We start from the raw sequence: 24,882 nt of genomic DNA, 5'->3' as shown, positions 1-24,882 counted from the left end.
TGTTTCAATCTTGGTCAAACCTCTAGGATTTGACCAAAAGATTCAAATGGGCATGGAAATTCATAAAAAAATCAAAAGAATGAAAAAACAAAGGACATAACATTCTTATGTCATATATATATAGTAAGCATTCAAGTTGATAAACAAGGCCTAGACATATTCAAACCAGAAAATCATGTATATATCTACCCCTAACCCTAAACTCTGTCTTATGAAGTCAAGCATGCATGAAGAGAAGTGGTTTTGGTTTCAAACATGGAAATTTCAAATAACCCTCCCAAGAGCTACATTTTGGAGTGAGTAAGAAGGATATATAGATGCTTAATTTTTCATATTCATGACTTAAACTTGTTTAAACCATGTTCAAACCTAGGATTTGACCAAGATTCAAATGGGCATAAAATTTTAAAAAATCAAAAAATAAAAAACAAGTCACATAGTATTCTTATGTCATATAGTAAGCATTCAATTAAGTTGATAAACAAGGTCTAGACATATTCAAACCAGGAAAATCATGCATCTACCCCCTAACCCTAGCTAAACTCTGTCTTATGAAGTCAAGCATGCATGAAGAGAAGTGGTTTTTGGTTTCAAACGTTTAAGCCAAAAGCCCCTTTTCAAATATTTCAAACTTATTCAAATTTGGTTCAAATATGAAAGACATACAAGTTATAGCACACATAGTGCATACATTTTCACACATACTGCACTAGATGCTAACCCTATAGTTTGAGGCCATTTGGGTGACCTAGGTCGAAAAATTCTTGGATTAGAATCGTGTTGTTCGAACCCCGTAGTTGGATTTTTTGAACCCTTGATCTGTAGAACTGGGCAAAACCCTAGTTTAACCTATTTAATTACAGATTCGTATATCGATTTTTCTACGAGTACTACCTTTTTATTACTCCACTATGCAGCACATGGGTGTTTCCCGTCGAGTGAAACTCGGAGGAAGAGGGATCACTCGGAAGGAGAGAAGAAGGGAGAGCATTATGGTGTCTCCCCTTTTTCGGGTGATGATGTTAACTTTTGTGCAGGGTTTGTCAGTGAGCAGGAGGTGCGAGCGAGCGAGCGAGCGAGTCGAGCGAGGCCGAGAATGAGAGAGATTTGTTTTTTTTTGTGAGAGGGACAACGGAAGGATCCAAGGACCCACAGACTTCCAATACGCATCCTGATGCATCTTCTCTTGACAAAGAAGATGGCTGGGAGTTTGCGTACCTATTGCACGTGACTTGTGCTCACTGAAGTGTGGGACCTCAAGCGTGGGCACCACACGTAAGTGACAGACCTGTTGGTGTAAAAACTCGATTGATTATAATAGTGCATTAGAACAAAGTTTCCTATGGATTCAAGGGTAGGAAATCCAAGTTAACTCATTTACGTGTTAAACTTGTCTAAATCTTGGTCAAACCTAGGATTTGACCAAGATTCAAATGGGCAGAAAAATAAAAAACAGAAAAATGAAAAATCAAATCACATAGTCTTCTTATGTCATATAGTAAGCATTAAAGTTGATAAACAAGGTCTAGACATATTAAACCAGACAAATCATGTATCTATACCCCTAACCCCTAAACTCTGTCTTATGAAGTCAAGCATGTGAAGAGAAGTGGTTTTGGGTTTCAAACATGGAAATTTCAAAAACCTCCCAAAAACTACATTTTAGAGTGACTAAGAAGGATACATGCTCCCCTTTTCATATTCATGTTTTAAGCTTGTTTAAATTATCTTGGTCAAACCTAGGATTTGACAAGATTCAAATGGGCATCAAAATTGAAAAAAAGTCAGAAAAAAGAAAACCAAAGCAAATAGTTTTCTTATGTGATATAGTATGCATTAAAGTTGATAAACAAGGTCTAGACATATTCAAACTAGACAAATCATGTATCTATACCCCTAACCCCTGAACTCTGTCTTATGAAGTCAAGCATATGAAGAGAAGTGGTTTTGGGTTTCAAACATGGAAATTTGAAAAACCTCCCAAAAACTTCATTTTAGAGTGACAAAGAAGGATACATGCTTCCCTTTTCATATTCATGTTTTAAGCTTGTTTAAATTATCTCGGTCAAACCTAGGATTTGACAAGATTCAAATGGGCATCAAAATTGAAAAAAATCAGGAAAAAGAAAAACCAAAGCAAATAGTTTTCTTATGTCATATAGTAAGCCAATTAAGTTGATAAACAAGGTCTAGACATATTCAAACTAGACAAATCATGTATCTATACACCCTAACCCCTAAACTCCGTCTTATGAAGTTAAGCATATGAAGAGAAGTGGTTTTGCTCCCAAAAGCTTCATTTTAGAGTGACTAAGAAGGATCCATGCTTACCTTTGCATTTTCATATTTTAATCTTGTTTAAATCATTATCAAGCCTAGGATTTGACCAAGATACAAATGGGTGGGCACAAAATTCAAAAAAATCAGAATAATGAAAAACAAAAGCACGTAGTCTTCTTATGTCATATCGTATGCATTCAAGTTAAACGAGGTCTAGGTATATCCAAACCAGACAAATCATGTATCTACCCCTGTTGATCTTATGAAGTCTAGCATGAAGAGAAGTCGTTTTGGGTTTCAAACATGGAAATTTCAAGAACATCCCAAAAGCTTCATTTTAGAGTGACTAAGAAGGATACATGCTTCCCTTTTCATTTTCATGTTTTAAACTTGTTTAAATCTTGGTCAAACCTAAGATTTGACCAAGATTCAAATATATGAGCATAAAATTCAAAAAAAAAATGAAAACCAAGGCACGTAGTCTTCTTATGTCATATAGTAAGCAATCAATTAATTAAGTTGATAAACAAGGTCTAGACATATTCAAACCAGGAAATCATGTATCTACCCCCTAACCCTAGCTAAACTCTGTCTTATGAAGTCAAGCATGCATGAAGAGAAGTGGTTTTTGGTTTCAAACGTTTAATCCAAAAGGTAAGCATGGATCCTCCTTAGTCACTGTAAAATGAAGCTTTTGGGAGGTTTGTGAAATTTCCATGTTTGAAACCCAAAACCACTTAAGACAGAGTTTATGGTTAGGTGTAGATACATGATTTTTCTTGTTTGAATATGTCTAGACCTTGTTTATCAACTTGAATTTTTTACTATATGATATAAGAAGGCTATATATATGTGCTTTGGTTTTTCATTTTTTGATTTCTTTCGAATTTTTTATGCCTATTTAAATCTTGGTCAAATCCTAGGTTTAAACAAGTTTAAAACATGAAAATGAAACGGTAAGCATGAATCCTTCCTTACTCACTCTAAAATGAAGGTACTTGAAAATTTTATGTTTGAAACCCAAAACCCCAGTTCTCTTCATATGTTTGACATCATAAGACAGAGTTTAGGGTTAGGGGTAGATATGATACATGATATTTCTGCTTTGAATATGTCTAGACCTTGTTTATCAACTTGAATGCTTACTATATGACATAAGAAGGCTATATATGTGCTTTGGTTTTTCATTTTTTTTGAATTTTTCTGAATTTTTACTCCCATTTGAATCTTGGTCAAATCCTAGGTTTGACCAAGGTTAAAAAAAGTTTAAAACATGGCAATGAAAAGGTAAGCATGGATCATTCTTAGTCTCTCTAAAATGAAGCTTTTGGGAGGTTTTTGAAGTTTCCATGTTTGAAACCCAAAATCACTTCTCTTCATATGCTTGGCTTCATAAGACAAAGATTAGGGTTTAGGGGTAGATATATACATGTTTTGGGAGGTTTTTGAAATTTCCATGTTTGAAACCCAAATCCACTTCTCTTCATCCTTGACGTCTTCATAAGACAAAAGTATAGGGTTATATATATATGCATGGGTAGATACATGCTTTTTTCTGGTTTGAATATGTATAGACCTTGTTTAAAATTATCAACTTAATTGAATGCTTACTATATATATGACATAAGAAGGCTATATATATATGTGCTTTGTTTTTTCATTTTTTCATTTTTTCCTGATTTTTTATGCCCATTTGAATCTTGGTCAAATCCTAGGTTTGATCAAGATTTAAACAAGCAGTTTAAAAAATGAAAATGAAAAGGTAAGCCTGGATCCTTCTTAATTAGTCACTGTAAAATGAAGCTTTTGGGAGGTTTGTGAAATTTCCATGTTTGAAACCCAAAGCACTTCTCTTCATGCTTGACTTCATAAGACAGAGTTTAGGGTTAGGGGTGTAGATACATGATTTGTCTGGTTTGAATATGTACAAATCTTATTTATCAACTTTTGAATGCATGCTACTCTCTCAAAGAAAAACTTTTGAATGCTTACTATATGACATAAGAAGACTATATGCTTTTAAAATTCAAACATATGGTAAGCATTCTTATGTCATATAGTAAGCATTAAAGTTGATAAACAAGCAAGGTTTGGACATATTCAAACCAGACAAATCATGTATCTACCCCCTAACCCCTAATTAAATTGTCTTATGAAGTCTAGCATGAAGAGAAGTGGTTTTGGGTTTCAAACATGGAAATTTCAAAAACCTCCCAAAAACTTCATTTTAGAGTGACTAAGAAGGATATACAAGCTTCCCTTTTCATTTTCATGTTTTAAACTTGTTTCAATCTTGGTCAAACATCTAGGATTTGACCAAAAGATTCAAATGGGCATGGAAATTCATAAAAAATCAAAAGAATGAAAAAAACAAAGGACATAACATTCTTATGTCATATATATATAGTAAGCATTCAAGTTGATAAACAAGGCCTAGACATATTCAAACCAGAAAATCATGTATATATCTACCCCTAACCCTAAACTCTGTCTTATGAAGTCAAGCATGCATGAAGAGAAGTGGTTTTGGTTTCAAACATGGAAATTTCGAAAAACCCTCCCAAGAGCTACATTTTGGAGTGAGTAAGAAGGATATATAGATGCTTAATTTTCCATATTCATGATTTAAACTTGTTTAAACCATATTCAAACCTAGGATTTGACCAAGATTCAAATGGGCATAAAAACTTAAAAAAATCAAAAAATAAAAAACAAGTCACATAGTATTCTTATGTCATATAGTAAGCATTCAATTAAGTTGATAAACAAGGTCTAGACATATTCAAACCAGGAAAATCATGCATCTACCCCCTAACCCTAGCTAAACTCTGTCTTATGAAGTCAAGCATGCATGAAGAGAAGTGGTTTTTGGTTTCAAACGTTTAAGCCAAAAGCCCCTTTTCAAATATTTCAAACTTATTCAAATTTGGTTCAAATATGAAAGACATACAAGTTATAGCACACATAGTGCATACATTTTCACACATACTGCACTAGATACTAACCCTATAGTTTGAGGCCATTTGGGTGACCTAGGTCGAAAAAATTCTTGGATTAGAATCGTGTTGTTCGAACCCCGTAGTTGGATTTTTTTGAACCCTTGATCTGTAGAACTGGGCAAAACCCTAGTTTAACCTATTTAATTACAGATTTGTATATCGATTTTTCTACGAGTACTACCTTTTTATTACTCCACTATGCAGCACATGGGTGTTTGCCCGTCGAGTGAAACTCGGAGGAAGAGGGATCACTCGGAAGGAGAGAAGAAGGGAGAGCATTATGGTGTCTCCCCTTTTTCGGGTGATGATGTTGACTTTTGTGCAGGGTTTGTCAGTGAGCAGGAGGTGCGAGCGAGCGAGCGAGCGAGTCGAGCGAGGCCGAGAATGAGAGAGATTTGTTTTTTTTGTGAGAGGGACAACGGAAGGATCCAGAAGGACCCACAGACTTCCAATACGCATCCTGATGCGTCTTCTCTTGACAAAGAAGATGGCTGGGAGTTTGCGTACCTATTGCACGTGACTTGTGCTCACTGAAGTGTGGGACCTCAAGCGTGGGCACCACACGTAAGTGACAGACCTGTTGGTGTAAAAACTCGATTGATTATAATAGTGCATTAGAACAAAGTTTCCTATGGATTCAAGGGTAGGAAATCCAAGTTAACTCATTTACATGTTAAACTTGTCTAAATCTTGGTCAAACCTAGGATTTGACCAAGATTCAAATGGGCAGAAAAATAAAAAATAGAAAAATGAAAAATCAAATCACATAGTCTTCTTATGTCATATAGTAAGCATTAAAGTTGATAAACAAGGTCTAGACATATTAAACCAGACAAATCATGTATCTATACCCCTAACCCCTAAACTCTGTCTTATGAAGTCAAGCATGTGAAGAGAAGTGGTTTTGGGTTTCAAACATGGAAATTTCAAAAACCTCCCAAAAACTACATTTTAGAGTGACTAAGAAGGATACATGCTCCCCTTTTCATATTCATGTTTTAAGCTTGTTTAAATTATCTTGGTCAAACCTAGGATTTGACAAGATTCAAATGGGCATCAAAATTGAAAAAAAAGTCAGAAAAAGAAAACCAAAGCAAATAGTTTTCTTATGTGATATAGTATGCATTAAAGTTGATAAACAAGGTCTAGACATATTCAAACCAGACAAATCATGTATCTATACCCCTAACCCCTAAACTCTGTCTTATGAAGTCAAGCATGTGAAGAGAAGTGGTTTTGGGTTTCAAACATGGAAATTTCAAAAACCTCCCAAAAACTACATTTTAGAGTGACTAAGAAGGATACATGCTCCCCTTTTCATATTCATGTTTTAAGCTTGTTTAAATTATCTTGGTCAAACCTAGGATTTGACAAGATTCAAATGGGCATCAAAATTGAAAAAAAAAGTCAGAAAAAAGAAAACCAAAGCAAATAGTTTTCTTATGTGATATAGTATGCATTAAAGTTGATAAACAAGGTCTAGACATATTCAAACTAGACAAATCATGTATCTATACCCCCTAACCCCTGAACTCTGTCTTATGAAGTCAAGCATATGAAGAGAAGTGGTTTTGGGTTTCAAACATGGAAATTTGAAAAACCTCCCAAAAACTTCATTTTAGAGTGACAAAGAAGGATACATGCTTCCCTTTTCATATTCATGTTTTAAGCTTGTTTAAATTATCTCGGTCAAACCTAGGATTTGACAAGATTCAAATGGGCATCAAAATTGAAAAAAATCAGGAAAAAGAAAAACCAAAGCAAATAATTTTCTTATGTCATATAGTAAGCCAATTAAGTTGATAAACAAGGTCTAGACATATTCAAACTAGACAAATCATGTATCTATACACCCTAACCCCTAAACTCCGTCTTATGAAGTCAAGTATATGAAGAGAAGTGGTTTTGCTCCCAAAAGCTTCATTTTAGAGTGACTAAGAAGGATCCATGCTTACCTTTGCATTTTCATATTTTAATCTTGTTTAAATCATTATCAAGCCTAGGATTTGACCAAGATACAAATGGGTGGGCACAAAATTCAAAAAAATCAGAATAATGAAAAACAAAAGCACGTAGTCTTCTTATGTCATATCGTATGCATTCAAGTTAAACGAGGTCTAGGTATATCCAAACCAGACAAATCATGTATCTACCCCCTGTTGATCTTATGAAGTCTAGCATGAAGAGAAGTCGTTTTGGGTTTCAAACATGGAAAATTCAAGAACATCCCAAAAGCTTCATTTTAGAGTGACTAAGAAGGATACATGCTTCCCTTTTCATTTTCATGTTTTAAACTTGTTTAAATCTTGGTCAAACCTAAGATTTGACCAAGATTCAAATATATGAGCATAAAATTCAAAAAAAACAAAAAAATGAAAACCAAGGCACGTAGTCTTCTTATGTCATATAGTAAGCAATCAATTAATTAAGTTGATAAACAAGGTCTAGACATATTCAAACCAGGAAATCATGTATCTACCCCCTAACCCTAGCTAAACTCTGTCTTATGAAGTCAAGCATGCATGAAGAGAAGTGGTTTTTGGTTTCAAACGTTTAATCCAAAAGGTAAGCATGGATCCTCCTTAGTCACCTGTAAAATGAAGCTTTTGGGAGGTTTGTGAAATTTCCATGTTTGAAACCCAAAACCACTTAAGACAGAGTTTATGGTTAGGTGTAGATACATGATTTTTCTTGTTTGAATATGTCTAGACCTTGTTTATCAACTTGAATTTTTTACTATATGATATAAGAAGGCTATATATATGTGCTTTGGTTTTTCATTTTTGATTTCTTTCGAATTTTTTATGCCTATTTAAATCTTGGTCAAATCCTAGGTTTAAACAAGTTTAAAACATGAAAATGAAAGCAAGCATGAATCCTTCCTTACTCACTCTAAAATGAAGGTACTTGAAAATTTTATGTTTGAAACCCAAAACCCCAGTTCTCTTCATATGTTTGACTTCATAAGACAGAGTTTAGGGTTAGGGGTAGATATGATACATGATATTTCTGCTTTGAATATGTCTAGACCTTGTTTATCAACTTGAATGCTTACTATATGACATAAGAAGGCTATATATGTGCTTTGGTTTTTCATTTTTTTTGAATTTTTCTGAATTTTTACTCCCATTTGAATCTTGGTCAAATCCTAGGTTTGACCAAGGTTAAAACAAGTTTAAAACATGGCAATGAAAAGGTAAGCATGGATCATTCTTAGTCTCTCTAAAATGAAGCTTTTGGGAGGTTTTTGAAGTTTCCATGTTTGAAACCCAAAATCACTTCTCTTCATATGCTTGGCTTCATAAGACAAAGATTAGGGTTTAGGGGTAGATATATACATGTTTTGGGAGGTTTTTGAAATTTCCATGTTTAAAACCCAAATCCACTTCTCTTCATCCTTGACGTCTTCATAAGACAAAAGTATAGGGTTATATATATATGCATGGGTAGATACATGCTTTTTTCTGGTTTGAATATGTATAGACCTTGTTTAAAATTATCAACTTAATTGAATGCTTACTATATATATGACATAAGAAGGCTATATATATATGTGCTTTGTTTTTTCATTTTTTCATTTTTTCCTGATTTTTTATGCCCATTTGAATCTTGGTCAAATCCTAGGTTTGATCAAGATTTAAACAAGCAGTTTAAAAATGAAAATGAAAAGGTAAGCCCTGGATCCTTCTTAATTAGTCACTGTAAAATGAAGCTTTTGGGAGGTTTGTGAAATTTCCATGTTTGAAACCCAAAAGCACTTCTCTTCATGCTTGACTTCATAAGACAGAGTTTAGGGTTAGGGGGTGTAGATACATGATTTGTCTGGTTTGAATATGTACAAATCTTATTTATCAACTTTTGAATGCATGCTACTCTCTCAAAGAAAAACTTTTGAATGCTTACTATATGACATAAGAAGACTATATGCTTTTAAAATTCAAACATATGGTAAGCATTCTTATGTCATATAGTAAGCATTAAAGTTGATAAACAAGCAAGGTTTGGACATATTCAAACCAGACAAATCATGTATCTACCCCCTAACCCCTAATTAAATTGTCTTATGAAGTCTAGCATGAAGAGAAGTGGTTTTGGGTTTCAAACATGGAAATTTCAAAAACCTCCCAAAAACTTCATTTTAGAGTGACTAAGAAGGATATACAAGCTTCCCTTTTCATTTTCATGTTTTAAACTTGTTTCAATCTTGGTCAAACATCTAGGATTTGACCAAAAGATTCAAATGGGCATGGAAATTCATAAAAAATCAAAAGAATGAAAAAACAAAGGACATAACATTCTTATGTCATATATATATAGTAAGCATTCAAGTTGATAAACAAGGCCTAGACATATTCAAACCAGAAAATCATGTATATATCTACCCCTAACCCTAAACTCTGTCTTATGAAGTCAAGCATGCATGAAGAGAAGTGGTTTTGGTTTCAAACATGGAAATTTCGAAAAACCCTCCCAAGAGCTACATTTTGGAGTGAGTAAGAAGGATATATAGATGCTTAATTTTCCATATTCATGATTTAAACTTGTTTAAACCATATTCAAACCTAGGATTTGACCAAGATTCAAATGGGCATAAAAACTTAAAAAAATCAAAAAATAAAAAACAAGTCACATAGTATTCTTATGTCATATAGTAAGCATTCAATTAAGTTGATAAACAAGGTCTAGACATATTCAAACCAGGAAAATCATGCATCTACCCCCTAACCCTAGCTAAACTCTGTCTTATGAAGTCAAGCATGCATGAAGAGAAGTGGTTTTTGGTTTCAAACGTTTAAGCCAAAAGCCCCTTTTCAAATATTTCAAACTTATTCAAATTTGGTTCAAATATGAAAGACATACAAGTTATAGCACACATAGTGCATACATTTTCACACATACTGCACTAGATGCTAACCCTATAGTTTGAGGCCATTTGGGTGACCTAGGTCGAAAAAATTCTTGGATTAGAATCGTGTTGTTCGAACCCCGTAGTTGGATTTTTTTGAACCCTTGATCTGTAGAACTGGGCAAAACCCTAGTTTAACCTATTTAATTACAGATTTGTATATCGATTTTTCTACGAGTACTACCTTTTTATTACTCCACTATGCAGCACATGGGTGTTTGCCCGTCGAGTGAAACTCGGAGGAAGAGGGATCACTCGGAAGGAGAGAAGAAGGGAGAGCATTATGGTGTCTCCCCTTTTTGGGTGATGATGTTGACTTTTGTGCAGGGTTTGTCAGTGAGCAGGAGGTGCGAGCGAGCGAGCGAGCGAGTCGAGCGAGGCCGAGAATGAGAGAGATTTGTTTTTTTGTGAGAGGGACAACGGAAGGATCCAGAAGGACCCACAGACTTCCAATACGCATCCTGATGCGTCTTCTCTTGACAAAGAAGATGGCTGGGAGTTTGCGTACCTATTGCACGTGACTTGTGCTCACTGAAGTGTGGGACCTCAAGCGTGGGCACCACACGTAAGTGACAGACCTGTTGGTGTAAAAACTCGATTGATTATAATAGTGCATTAGAACAAAGTTTCCTATGGATTCAAGGGTAGGAAATCCAAGTTAACTCATTTACGTGTTAAACTTGTCTAAATCTTGGTCAAACCTAGGATTTGACCAAGATTCAAATGGGCAGAAAAATAAAAAATAGAAAAATGAAAAATCAAATCACATAGTCTTCTTATGTCATATAGTAAGCATTAAAGTTGATAAACAAGGTCTAGACATATTAAACCAGACAAATCATGTATCTATACCCCTAACCCCTAAACTCTGTCTTATGAAGTCAAGCATGTGAAGAGAAGTGGTTTTGGGTTTCAAACATGGAAATTTCAAAAACCTCCCAAAAACTACATTTTAGAGTGACTAAGAAGGATACATGCTCCCCTTTTCATATTCATGTTTTAAGCTTGTTTAAATTATCTTGGTCAAACCTAGGATTTGACAAGATTCAAATGGGCATCAAAATTGAAAAAAAAAGTCAGAAAAAAGAAAACCAAAGCAAATAGTTTTCTTATGTGATATAGTATGCATTAAAGTTGATAAACAAGGTCTAGACATATTCAAACCAGACAAATCATGTATCTATACCCCTAACCCCTAAACTCTGTCTTATGAAGTCAAGCATGTGAAGAGAAGTGGTTTTGGGTTTCAAACATGGAAATTTCAAAAACCTCCCAAAAACTACATTTTAGAGTGACTAAGAAGGATACATGCTCCCCTTTTCATATTCATGTTTTAAGCTTGTTTAAATTATCTTGGTCAAACCTAGGATTTGACAAGATTCAAATGGGCATCAAAATTGAAAAAAAGTCAGAAAAAGAAAACCAAAGCAAATAGTTTTCTTATGTGATATAGTATGCATTAAAGTTGATAAACAAGGTCTAGACATATTCAAACTAGACAAATCATGTATCTATACCCCCTAACCCCTGAACTCTGTCTTATGAAGTCAAGCATATGAAGAGAAGTGGTTTTGGGTTTCAAACATGGAAATTTGAAAAACCTCCCAAAAACTTCATTTTAGAGTGACAAAGAAGGATACATGCTTCCCTTTTCATATTCATGTTTTAAGCTTGTTTAAATTATCTCGGTCAAACCTAGGATTTGACAAGATTCAAATGGGCATCAAAATTGAAAAAAATCAGGAAAAAGAAAAACCAAAGCAAATAATTTTCTTATGTCATATAGTAAGCCAATTAAGTTGATAAACAAGGTCTAGACATATTCAAACTAGACAAATCATGTATCTATACACCCTAACCCCTAAACTCCGTCTTATGAAGTCAAGCATATGAAGAGAAGTGGTTTTGCTCCCAAAAGCTTCATTTTAGAGTGACTAAGAAGGATCCATGCTTACCTTTGCATTTTCATATTTTAATCTTGTTTAAATCATTATCAAGCCTAGGATTTGACCAAGATACAAATGGGTGGGCACAAATTTCAAAAAAATCAGAATAATGAAAAACAAAAGCACGTAGTCTTCTTATGTCATATCGTATGCATTCAAGTTAAATGAGGTCTAGGTATATCCAAACCAGACAAATCATGTATCTACCCCCTGTTGATCTTATGAAGTCTAGCATGAAGAGAAGTCGTTTTGGGTTTCAAACATGGAAAATTCAAGAACATCCCAAAAGCTTCATTTTAGAGTGACTAAGAAGGATACATGCTTCCCTTTTCATTTTCATGTTTTAAACTTGTTTAAATCTTGGTCAAACCTAAGATTTGACCAAGATTCAAATATATGAGCATAAAATTCAAAAAAAACAAAAAAAATGAAAACCAAGGCACGTAGTCTTCTTATGTCATATAGTAAGCAATCAATTAATTAAGTTGATAAACAAGGTCTAGACATATTCAAACCAGGAAATCATGTATCTACCCCCTAACCCTAGCTAAACTCTGTCTTATGAAGTCAAGCATGCATGAAGAGAAGTGGTTTTTGGTTTCAAACGTTTAATCCAAAAGGTAAGCACGGATCCTCCTTAGTCACTGTAAAATGAAGCTTTTGGGAGGTTTGTGAAATTTCCATGTTTGAAACCCAAAACCACTTAAGACAGAGTTTATGGTTAGGTGTAGATACATGATTTTTCTTGTTTGAATATGTCTAGACCTTGTTTATCAACTTGAATTTTTTACTATATGATATAAGAAGGCTATATATATGTGCTTTGGTTTTTCATTTTTTGATTTCTTTCGAATTTTTTATGCCTATTTAAATCTTGGTCAAATCCTAGGTTTAAACAAGTTTAAAACATGAAAATGAAACGGTAAGCATGAATCCTTCCTTACTCACTCTAAAATGAAGGTACTTGAAAATTTTATGTTTGAAACCCAAAACCCCAGCTTCTCTTCATATGTTTGACTTCATAAGACAGAGTTTAGGGTTAGGGGTAGATATGATACATGATATTTCTGCTTTGAATATGTCTAGACCTTGTTTATCAACTTGAATGCTTACTATATGACATAAGAAGGCTATATATGTGCTTTGGTTTTTCATTTTTTTTGAATTTTTCTGAATTTTTACTCCCATTTGAATCTTGGTCAAATCCTAGGTTTGACCAAGGTTAAAACAAGTTTAAAACATGGCAATGAAAAGGTAAGCATGGATCATTCTTAGTCTCTCTAAAATGAAGCTTTTGGGAGGTTTTTGAAGTTTCCATGTTTGAAACCCAAAATCACTTCTCTTCATATGCTTGGCTTCATAAGACAAAGATTAGGGTTTAGGGGTAGATATATACATGTTTTGGGAGGTTTTTGAAATTTCCATGTTTAAAACCCAAATCCACTTCTCTTCATCCTTGACGTCTTCATAAGACAAAAGTATAGGGTTATATATATATGCATGGGTAGATACATGCTTTTTTCTGGTTTGAATATGTATAGACCTTGTTTAAAATTATCAACTTAATTGAATGCTTACTATATATATGACATAAGAAGGCTATATATATATGTGCTTTGTTTTTTCATTTTTTCATTTTTTCCTGATTTTTTATGCCCATTTGAATCTTGGTCAAATCCTAGGTTTGATCAAGATTTAAACAAGCAGTTTAAAAAATGAAAATGAAAAGGTAAGCCTGGATCCTTCTTAATTAGTCACTGTAAAATGAAGCTTTTGGGAGGTTTGTGAAATTTCCATGTTTGAAACCCAAAAGCACTTCTCTTCATGCTTGACTTCATAAGACAGAGTTTAGGGTTAGGGTGTAGATACATGATTTGTCCTGGTTTGAATATGTACAAATCTTATTTATCAACTTTTGAATGCATGCTACTCTCTCAAAGAAAAACTTTTGAATGCTTACTATATGACATAAGAAGACTATATGCTTTTAAAATTCAAACATATGGTAAGCATTCTTATGTCATATAGTAAGCATTAAAGTTGATAAACAAGCAAGGTTTGGACATATTCAAACCAGACAAATCATGTATCTACCCCCTAACCCCTAATTAAATTGTCTTATGAAGTCTAGCATGAAGAGAAGTGGTTTTGGGTTTCAAACATGGAAATTTAAAAAACCTCCCAAAAACTTCATTTTAGAGTGACTAAGAAGGATATACAAGCTTCCCTTTTCATTTTCATGTTTTAAACTTGTTTCAATCTTGGTCAAACATCTAGGATTTGACCAAAAGATTCAAATGGGCATGGAAATTCATAAAAAAATCAAAAGAATGAAAAAACAAAGGACATAACATTCTTATGTCATATATATATAGTAAGCATTCAAGTTGATAAACAAGGCCTAGACATATTCAAACCAGAAAATCATGTATATATCTACCCCTAACCCTAAACTCTGTCTTATGAAGTCAAGCATGCATGAAGAGAAGTGGTTTTGGTTTCAAACACGGAAATTTCGAAAAACCCTCCCAAGAGCTACATTTTGGAGTGAGTAAGAAGGATATATAGATGCTTAATTTTCCATATTCATGATTTAAACTTGTTTAAACCATGTTCAAACCTAGGATTTGACCAAGATTCAAATGGGCATAAAATTTTAAAAAAATCAAAAAATAAAAAACAAGTCACATAGTATTCTTATGTCATATAGTAAGCATTCAAGTTGATAAACAAGGTCTAGACATATTCAAACCAGGAAAAGCATGCATGAAGAGAAGTGGTTTTGGTTTCAAACATGGAAATTTCAAGAACATCCCAAAAGCTTCATTTTAGAGTGACTAAGAAGGATACATGCTTCCCTTTTCATTTTCATGTTTTAAACTTGTTTAAATCTTGGTCAAACCTAAGATTTGACCAAGATTCAAATATATGAGCATAAAATTCAAAAAAAATAAAAAAAAATGAAAACCAAGGCACGTAGTCTTCTTATGTCATATAGTAAGCAATCAATTAAGTTGATAAACAAGGTCTAGACATATTCAAACCAGGAAATCATGTATCTACCCCCTAACCCTAGCTAAACTCTGTCTTATGAAGTCAAGCATGCATGAAGAGAAGTGGTTTTTGGTTTCAAACATTTAATCCAAAAGGTAAGCATGGATCCTCCTTAGTCACTGTAAAATGAAGCTTTTGGGAGGTTTGTGAAATTTCCATGTTTGAAACCCAAACCACTTAAGACAGAGTTTATGGTTAGGTGTAGATACATGATTTTTCTTGTTTGAATATGTCTAGACCTTGTTTATCAACTTGAATTTTTTACTATATGATATAAGAAGGCTATATATATGTGCTTTGGTTTTTCATTTTTTGATTTCTTTCGATTTTTTTATGCCTATTTAAATCTTGGTCAAATCCTAGGTTTAAACAAGTTTAAAACATGAAAATGAAACGGTAAGCATGAATCCTTCCTTACTCACTCTAAAATGAAGGTACTTGAAAATTTTATGCTTGAAACCCAAAACCCCAGTTCTCTTCATATGTTTGACTTCATAAGACAGAGTTTAGGGTTAGAGGTAGATATGATAGATGATATTTCTGCTTTGAATATGTCTAGACCTTGTTTATCAACTTGAATGCTTACTATATGACATAAGAAGGCTATATATGTGCTTTGGTTTTTCATTTTTTTTGAATTTTTCTGAATTTTTACTCCCATTTGAATCTTGGTCAAATCCTAGGTTTGACCAAGGTTAAAACAAGTTTAAAACATGGCAATGAAAAGGTAAGCATGGATCCTTCTTAGTCACTCTAAAATGAAGCTTTTGGGAGGTTTTTGAAATTTCCATGTTTGAAACCCAAAATCACTTCTCTTCATGCTTGACTTCATAAGGCAGAGTTTAGGGTTAGGGAGTAGATACATGATTTGTTTGGTTTGAATATGTCTAGACCTTGTTTATCAACTTGAATGCTTACTATATGACATCAAAAGACTATGTTCTTTGGTTTTTTTCCATTTTTTTTTAATTGTTATACCCATTTGAATCTTGGTCAAATCCTAGGTTTGACCAAGATTTAAACAAGTTAAGAAATTGAAAATGAAAAAGGTAAGCCTGGATCCTTCTTAGTCACTGTAGAATGAAGCTTTTGGGAGGTTTGTGAAATTTCCATGTTTGAAACCCAAAACCAGTTCTCTTCATATGTTTGACTTCATAAGACAGAGTTTTTATCAACTCCAGTGCTTACTATATGACATAAGAAGGCTATATATGTGCTTTGGTTTTTCATTTTTTGATTTTTTCTGAATTTTTATGCCCATTTAAATCTTGGTCAAATCCTAGGTTTGACCAAGGTTTAAACAAGTTTAAAACATGAAAAGAAAAGGTAAGAATGGATCCTTCTTAGTCATTCTAAAATGAATGAAGCTTTTGGGATGTTCTCACAAATCGATCTAGTCTAGTACATGACTTTGATAAATTTTAATTAAGAAGCAGCAACTTAACAATAATTACCCAAAATCTAACAGCTGGTTCGACAACAACCTGGACGTTACGCTAAAATGAACTGCGAAAACAACGAATAGCACTTTTGTAGTATCAGACTCGGTACTCCGTACTTGCTCCGAGATAATCCCCATTGCTTCACTACTACGGTAGTACCGTACTACTGGCTCGCATTCATTGTTTCCGACTATTCGTAGCTTTGGACGTCCATCGAGTTGTACTCCCGAAGTACAAGATCGCTAGCTCAATTAATGGCGTGCTATAAAATTCTATACTAGCCGACAGATGTCCATTCCTCGGGTTGCGCGCCAGAGCCTTCGAAGAGAAGGTAGCCGCTCTGTCCCGTTGATTTACGGTGGACGGACAGGATACTCCGGACCGCTCTTGATTCATTTGCTTCTGCTCCCGCGTCCTGACCCTTCGCGGACTGAGATCCAGTGACTTCACTAAGAGAAGTCACCATTCGACTTTACACACGTGAGCCATTCGATCAAGATCCAACGCTCGCGGTTAATCCAAATTTCGAACTTAAACTAAACTAATATTTTAAATGGACTGGAACTTTCCGAGAATACGTCTTAATGTAAAGTTTTTCTGTTTTTTCTGAGCTACATAAATTTTAATTTCAAATTTTAGATCGACCATGTTCCGTGGATCTTTACCTGATCGCTCGTTGAGGAAAAGTTCATGGTAACATCGGTTGGGTAAAGTCACTTGGATCTCGATTCGCAAGGGAGCCCCCTCTCGGCCGTTGATTTAGGATGGGCGGACCAGGTTGCTCGAAGCGAGGGCAGTAGACGGTTGTCTGGTTTTAATAGGGGGGAGTACTTCTTCCATCCCCTTCTTGCTTCACTTCCAGTCTCCTTCCACTTCCAGCGATGCCTCCGAAGTCAAGGCCACCATCTCGCTTGAAGAAGCACCATCTAGTGTTGACCAAGGACGCGGAGAGTTCCCGCCGGCGGTCTATCCAGATGCTGGCCGCGAGAAAGGGCCCGCTGTAAAACGAAGGTCCACCTTCGCGCTCGTCTCGGAACGGTGTCAGTCGTGCGGTCGAAGATTCCTGGTTGGTTTCCATCGCCATGTTTCTTGATTCTTCCTGGCCCGGAGGTCCCAACTCTTTATTCCGTATTAATCCTTTTTATACATATCTCAGTGCCCCACGACGCACCCTGATATCTTCTCGTGACGACTTCAACCCCTGTCTCCTGCGCTTAGAGGTTACCACTGATTGGACATTTTCGTCTTCCTCTCGTCACTTTGTTTCGGTACTGATGATATTTCCATGCAGGAAGCATCGGCGTGTTTCAGAGATGAGCTTAAAACTCTCGTGGAACTCGCCTCCAACTTTCGCGATGATGTCGATACTTTGAAGGATGAGGTCACCGGCCGGGGCAAGCTGCATGATGTGAGCGTTCCATCAAGTGAGGAAACGAACTCTGTCATCAAGAAGCTCAAGGGCGAGAATTTGATGCTTAAGATCGAGTGCGGCTTTCTTCGCGAAGAAAACATCGAGCTATCAAACAGGTGCGTTCAAGCTCTCAACGGGAGCCTCAACACCCAAAATGATGCGGTGAAGAAGATGATGGATGACAGCATCTTGAAGAAAAACAATATGGTGGAGGACACGCGCGGGATGGTCGATCCAATCCAGGCACCGCAGAAGGAAGTCGATGCGCTCCGAGTCCAGCCACCTTTGCGTAGGTCGCCGAGGCGCCCTCGCGCAGGTCACTGAGGAGCGCACGTCACCGAGTAGGCTGGGGGATAAGGAATTCCAACGAGAGAAGCGGAATCACCACCTGTACGTCCTGATGGAGGGCCACTCCGCCAAGTAGGCTGGGGGAGAGAAACACTGCCTCTCATTGTTCTTTAGCTAGTCCTCCGATCCATATTACTTGATGTTAAAATGGATGTATCTACAACTGAAATATGTCTAGATACATATATTTTAGTATCACAAAGTAAGTATCAACGTTTATATTGCCCAAGTCTTATTATCCATCCCTAAGGTGGGTCGCTTTTGTAACTACCGATTGCAGATTCGACTCTTCCAGACCGAAAGATTTTTAGAGTGACTAAGAATGATTCATGCTTAGCTTTCCATTTTCATGTATTAAACTTGTTTAAATCTTGCTCAAACCTAGGATTTGACCAAGATTCAAATGGGTTTAACAATTAAAAATCAGAAAAATGAAAAACCAAAGCACATAGTATTCTTATGTCATATAGTAAGCATTCAAGTTGATAAACAAGGTCTAGACATATTCAAACCACACAAAACATGTATCTACCCCCTAACCCCAAACTCTGTCTTATGAAGTTAAGTATGAGGAGAAGTGATTTTGGGTTTCAAACATGGAAATTTCACAAACCTCCCAAAAGCTTCATTTTAGAGTGACTAAGAAGGATCAATGCTTACCTTTTCATTGCCATGTTTTAAACTTGTTTTAACCTTGGTCAAACCTAGATTTGACCAAGATTCAAACTACGTAAAAATTCAAAAAAATGAAAACCAAAGCACATATATAGCCTTCTTATGTCATATAGTAAGCATTCAAGTTGATAAACAAGGTCTAGACATATTCAAACCAGAAATATCATGTATCATATCTACCCCTAACCCTAAACTCTCTCTTATGAAGTCAAACATATGAAGAGAACTGGGGTTTTGTGTTTCAAACATAAAAATTTCAAGTACCTTCATTTTAGAGTGACTAAGAAAGGATTCATGCTTACCTTTTCATTGTCATGTTTTAAACTTGATTAAACCTTGGTCAAACCTAGGATTTGTCCAATATTTAAATGGGCATAAAAATGAAAAAAAAATGGAAAACCAAAGCACATATATAGCCTTCTTATGTCATAAGCATTCAAGTTGATAAACAAGGTCTAGACATATTCAAACAAGAAAAATCATGTATCTACACCTAACCAAAAACTCTGTCTTAAGTGGTTTTGGGTTTCAAACATGGAAATTTCAAGAACATCCCAAAAGCTTCATTTTAGACTGACTAAGAAGGATACACACTTCCCATTTTATTTTCATGTTTTAAACTTGTTTAAATCTTGGTCAAACCTAGGATTTGACCAAGATTCAAATAAGTAAAAACATGAAAATGAAAAGGTAAGCATCGATCCTTATTAGTCGCTCTAAAATGAAGCTTTTGGGAGGTTTTTGAAATTTTCATGTTTGAAACCCAAAACCACTTCTCTTCATGCATGCTTGACTTCATAAGACATAGTTTAGGGTTCGGGGTAGATACATGATTTTTCTGGTTTGAACATGTCTAGACCTTGTTTATCAATTTGAATGCTTACTATATGACATAAGAAGGCTATGTGCTTTGGTTTTTCATTCTTACGATTTCTTTCTTAATTTTTATGCCCATTCGAATCTTGGTCAAATCCCAGGTTTGACCAAGATTTAAACAAGTTTAAAACATGACAATGAAAATGTAATCAATCCTGGATCCTTCATAATTAATAAGTTAGTCTAATTAAAATGAAGCTTTTGGGAGGTTTTTGAAATTTTCGTGTTTGAAACCAAAAACCACTTCTCTTCATGCTTGACTTCATAAGATAGAGTTTAGGGTTAGGGTAGATACATGATTTGTATTATTTGAATTGTCTAGACCTTATTTATCATCTTTTAAATGCTTACTATATATATGACATAAGAAGACTATGTGCTTTAGTTTTTCATTTTTCTGATTTTTAATTTTATGCCCATTTGAATCTTGGTCAAATCCTAGGTTTGACAATGATTTAAACAAGTTTAAAATATGAAAATGAAAAGATAAGCATGGATCCTTCTTAGTCACTCTAAAATAAAGCTTTTGGGTGGTTTTTGAAATTTCCATGTTTGAAACCCAAAAGCACTTCTCTTCATGCTTGACTACATAAGACAGAGTTTAGGGTTAGGGGTAGACACATGATTTTTCTTGTTTGAATATGTCTAGACCTTGTTTATCAACTTTAATGCTTACTATATGACATAAGAAAACTACGTGCTTTGTTTTTTCATTTTTCTGATTTTTTTTTGGAATTTTGATGCACATTTGAATCTTGGTAAAATCCTAGGTTTGACCAAGATTTAAACAAGTATATAACATGAAAATGAAAAGGGAAGCATGTATCCTTCTTAGTCACTCTAAAATGAATTTTTTGGGAGTTTTTTGAAATTTCCATGTTTGAAACCCAAAACCATGCACTTCTCTTCATGCTTGACTTCATAAGGTAGAGTTTAGGGGTTTGCGGGTAGATACATGATTTGTCTAGTTTGAATAAGTCTAGACCTTGTTTATCAACTTTAATGCTTACTATATGACATAAGAAGACTATGTGCTTTGGTTTTTCATTTTTCTATTTTTCTATTTTATGCCCATTTGAATCTTGGTCAAATCCTAGATTTAACCAGGATTTAAACAAGTTTAAAACATGAAAATGAAAAGGTAAGCCTTGATCCTTCTTAGTCACACTAAAATGAAGCTTTTGGGATGTTCTTGAAATTTCCATGTTTGAACCCAAAACGACTTCTCTTCATGCTAGACTTCATAAGACAGAGTTTAGGGGTTAGTGGGTAGATACATGATTTGTCTAGTTTGAATAAGACTATACCTTGTTTATCAACTTTAATGCTTACTATATGACATAAGAAGACTATGTGCTTTGGTTTTTCATTTTTCTATATTTTTATTTTATGCCCATTTGAATCTTGGTCAAACCTATATTTGACCAGGATTTAAACAAGTTTAAAACATGAAAATGAAAAGCTAAGCCTTGATCCTTCTTAGTCACACTAAAATGAAGCTTTTGGGATGTTCTTGAAATTTCCATGTTTGAAACCCAAAACGACTTCTCTTCATGCTAGACTTCATAAGACAGAGTTTAAGGTTTAGGGGTATAGATACATGATTTGTCTGGTTTAAATATGTATAGACCTTGTTTATCAACTTGAATGCTTACTATATGGCATAAGAAAACTATGTGCTTTGGTTTTTCATTTTTCTGATTTTTTTAAATTTTGATGCCCATTTGAATCTTGGTCAAATCCTAGGTTTGACCAAGATTTAAACAAGTTTAAAACATGAAAATGAAAAGGGAAGCATGTATCATTCTTAGTCACTCTAAAATGAAGTTTTTGGGAGGTTTTTGAAATTTCCATGTTTGAAACCCAAAACCACTTCTCTTCATGCTTGACTTCATAAGACAGAGTTTAGGGGTTAGGGGTAGATACATGATTTGTATGGTTTGAATATGTCTAGACCTTGTTTATCACCTTTAATGCTTACTATATGACATAAGAAGACTATGTGCTTTGGTTTTTCATTTTTCTGTTTTTTTTAATTTTCTGCCCATTTGAATCTTGGTCAAATCCTAGGTTTGACCAAGATTTAAACAAGTTTAAAACATGAAAATGAAAAGGGAAGCATGTATCATTCTTAGTCACTCTAAAATGAAGTTTTTGGGAGGTTTTTGAAATTTCCATGTTTGAAACCCAAAACCACTTCTCTTCATGCTTGACTTCATAAGACAGAGTTTAGGGGTTAGGGGTAGATACATGATTTGTATGGTTTGAATATGTCTAGACCTTGTTTATCACCTTTAATGCTTACTATATGACATAAGAAGACTATGTGCTTTGGTTTTTCATTTTTCTGATTTTTTTTTATTTTTATGCCCATTTGAATCTTGGTCAAATCCTAGGTTTGACCAATATTTAGACAAGTTTAACACGTGAAAACGAACTGATAATCCCATTTGTTGACTCATTTAACTAGTTAATCCCATTTGTTGACTCTCTGTTGACCAGGCACTTGAGGTAAAACTGAGTATATTGCACTAGCCAGTATTAGTACTCAATGGGAAAACTGAGCACACAAAAAAATGCTACAGTATAAGACTCGAGAGTATATCTAAATTTCCAGGGTTAGACTCGAGTACGCGTGTTGCGGTGCAGAAGTGGAAGACGTGCAATTGTTGACGGGTACTGACGCGAGTCGCGGTGCAGAAGTCGAAGACGTGCAATCGTGGACGCGTGTCGCGTTGCAGAAGCCCAAGACGTGCAGACGTTAAATGGTGGACGCGTAGGACGCGGGTCGCATTAACCACCCCTCGCCTTTATAGACGCCTCCTCGCACTCTCTCTGTCTCTCTCACTAGCTGATGCAACGCCTCCTCTCACGTCCCATCATCATCTTCTCCAAAGAGAAAAACCCTCTCCCTCTCTGCCGGCGAGATGATGTGCAAGGAGAATGCGAATCCCATCGTCCATGACGCCGTCGGCTCCAAGCGCGACGCCTCCCTCTTCGATGCCGTCCCCTCAACGGCCGTCGCCGCCGCCGGTGGTGGTCGGATCCCGCCGGGATGGGACCCCTATGAGGAGGTGCCGTACATCCCGCCTCCGAACCCCTACGACACCTGCATGGACGACCCATGGAACGAGGTAACTATGGTTTGCTCCCTTTTTTTGTTCCCCATTCCTCTTTGAACCCTATTTTTGCTGGTTCCCTAGTAACTATTAGTGCCGATCTGTAGATGGATGAGTATTGGGTTAATATTTGCGCCGATTTTATTCCATTTTGCTTTGACCCCTTCTTGATTTCGTCGAAGATTTGGAGTTCGGCCGTTCGGTTAATTTATGCAAGTAATAATGAGATCTCAATCAGTTAATTTATGCAAGTAATCATGGGATCTCAATCAGTTATTTTATGCATGAGTCAAAAGATATAAACTATTTAATTTTGCAAATAATCTGGAATCTGTTCAAATTCAGATCTGGAATCTGTTTCTTTGCCTATGATGAATCGTTGGGCACAAATTTTTACAGAGTGGGTTCAGCGAACCATTGCTGTGTACAAATCTGTTGTGCATGAGCTTTGGTTCGCTAACACCATCCCTGTAGACATATAATCGTCTCCACTCTAACTGAGGCTGGCTCTGTTTTTCCTTACTTTGTTATCATGCACGTTAGACATCGTTGCAACTCCTTCACTCAAGTTCCAGTTTGATATGGATCAGGTGTCTGGCAGCGACGTCGGCAGCGACGACGAGGACCATCACACCAAGACTCGCCAGGTGCTGCGGAGGCTGCAGGTCGGCCAGTACGTCTCCTACCTCGATGTCGCCAAGGGTGTCTACAGGTGCCCCTTCTGCACTAAAAGACTCGGCGGCACTGACTTCAACTGCCTCCTCACGCATGCTGAGAACATCGGCAACATCTTCCCCAAGGTCGGCGCGTCGGTGAACCCCTACTCCTTCCGCGCCAAGCACAAGGCGCTCGGCATGCACCTCCGCAGCGTCCAGCGGGTGGAGATCTCCACCGGGCGCATGCCTCCACTCAAGCCCAAGGCTCCCAAGGGGAGCAACAAGTGGAGGCAGAGGCAGATGGGGTAGGCGGAGTCCTGGACGTGTCTTTGCCGCAAAGCAGCTTCTATTTTGTTGTTAGCTAGGGATCCCTTGTTGTTATGTTGTTAGTATGATGGTGTTGTGAAGAACCTCGAACCTGTTACTATGTTGGCTGCTGTGTATGCGGCTTATTATCTAGGGAGGGATCCCTATTCTACTATATTTTGTTGGCCCTACTATGTTTTCTAGATTTACTATGACTGTGAATTTGGCGTACATTACCCTGGAGATTTGCTTCTAGATTTAACTACATACATATGGACCAGAGGGAGTACTAGATTTGCTGCCATATTGGGCAAACAACGAGGGCCAAAAGGCACAAATAATTGAAGAAAGACAGAAATGCAAGCTTCTCTAGATTTGATACTAATTTGGTTAATAAAGACAAAGAGACAGAGGGGGAAAAGGTGCTCTTAAAAATGCCAATTCGCGCCGAGAGAGACAGAACCCAGCTCCTACTCACGTACAACCAAACGCGGTCTCGTCCTGTCCCACGCGGTCCCTTTCTACTAGCCCCACACGTCAGCACGGAACGGTCAACTAAACTGGAATCCTCCCGTCTGAGCTCCTTCTGTGGGTTACATATAAGGGCTTGGCGAAAACTGAGGAAAAACATAAGGCAATCTTATTGACTAATATAGCTGCTTATAATTAATAAAAGGATTAGCTACAACGTGCTCAGTTTTCCCATTTATTAAGGTATAAGACTGGCAGGAGAGAAAGTAATCGCTAGTTTCCTCATTTTGCCCCTGCATGCTCGCACGATTAAAGCTCCTTCCGCACGCGCTGGACTCCTCGTTTCCTTAAACCTCCTCGTTTCTCGGGATAGACCAACAGTTTTTCAGGATC

Source organism: Lolium perenne, chromosome 7, assembly GCF_019359855.2.
Source record: "Lolium perenne isolate Kyuss_39 chromosome 7, Kyuss_2.0, whole genome shotgun sequence".
Classification (NCBI taxonomy): Eukaryota; Viridiplantae; Streptophyta; class Magnoliopsida; order Poales; family Poaceae; genus Lolium; species Lolium perenne.
The sequence above is the reverse complement of the archived record's forward strand: the minus strand, read 5'-3'. Positions refer to the sequence as shown.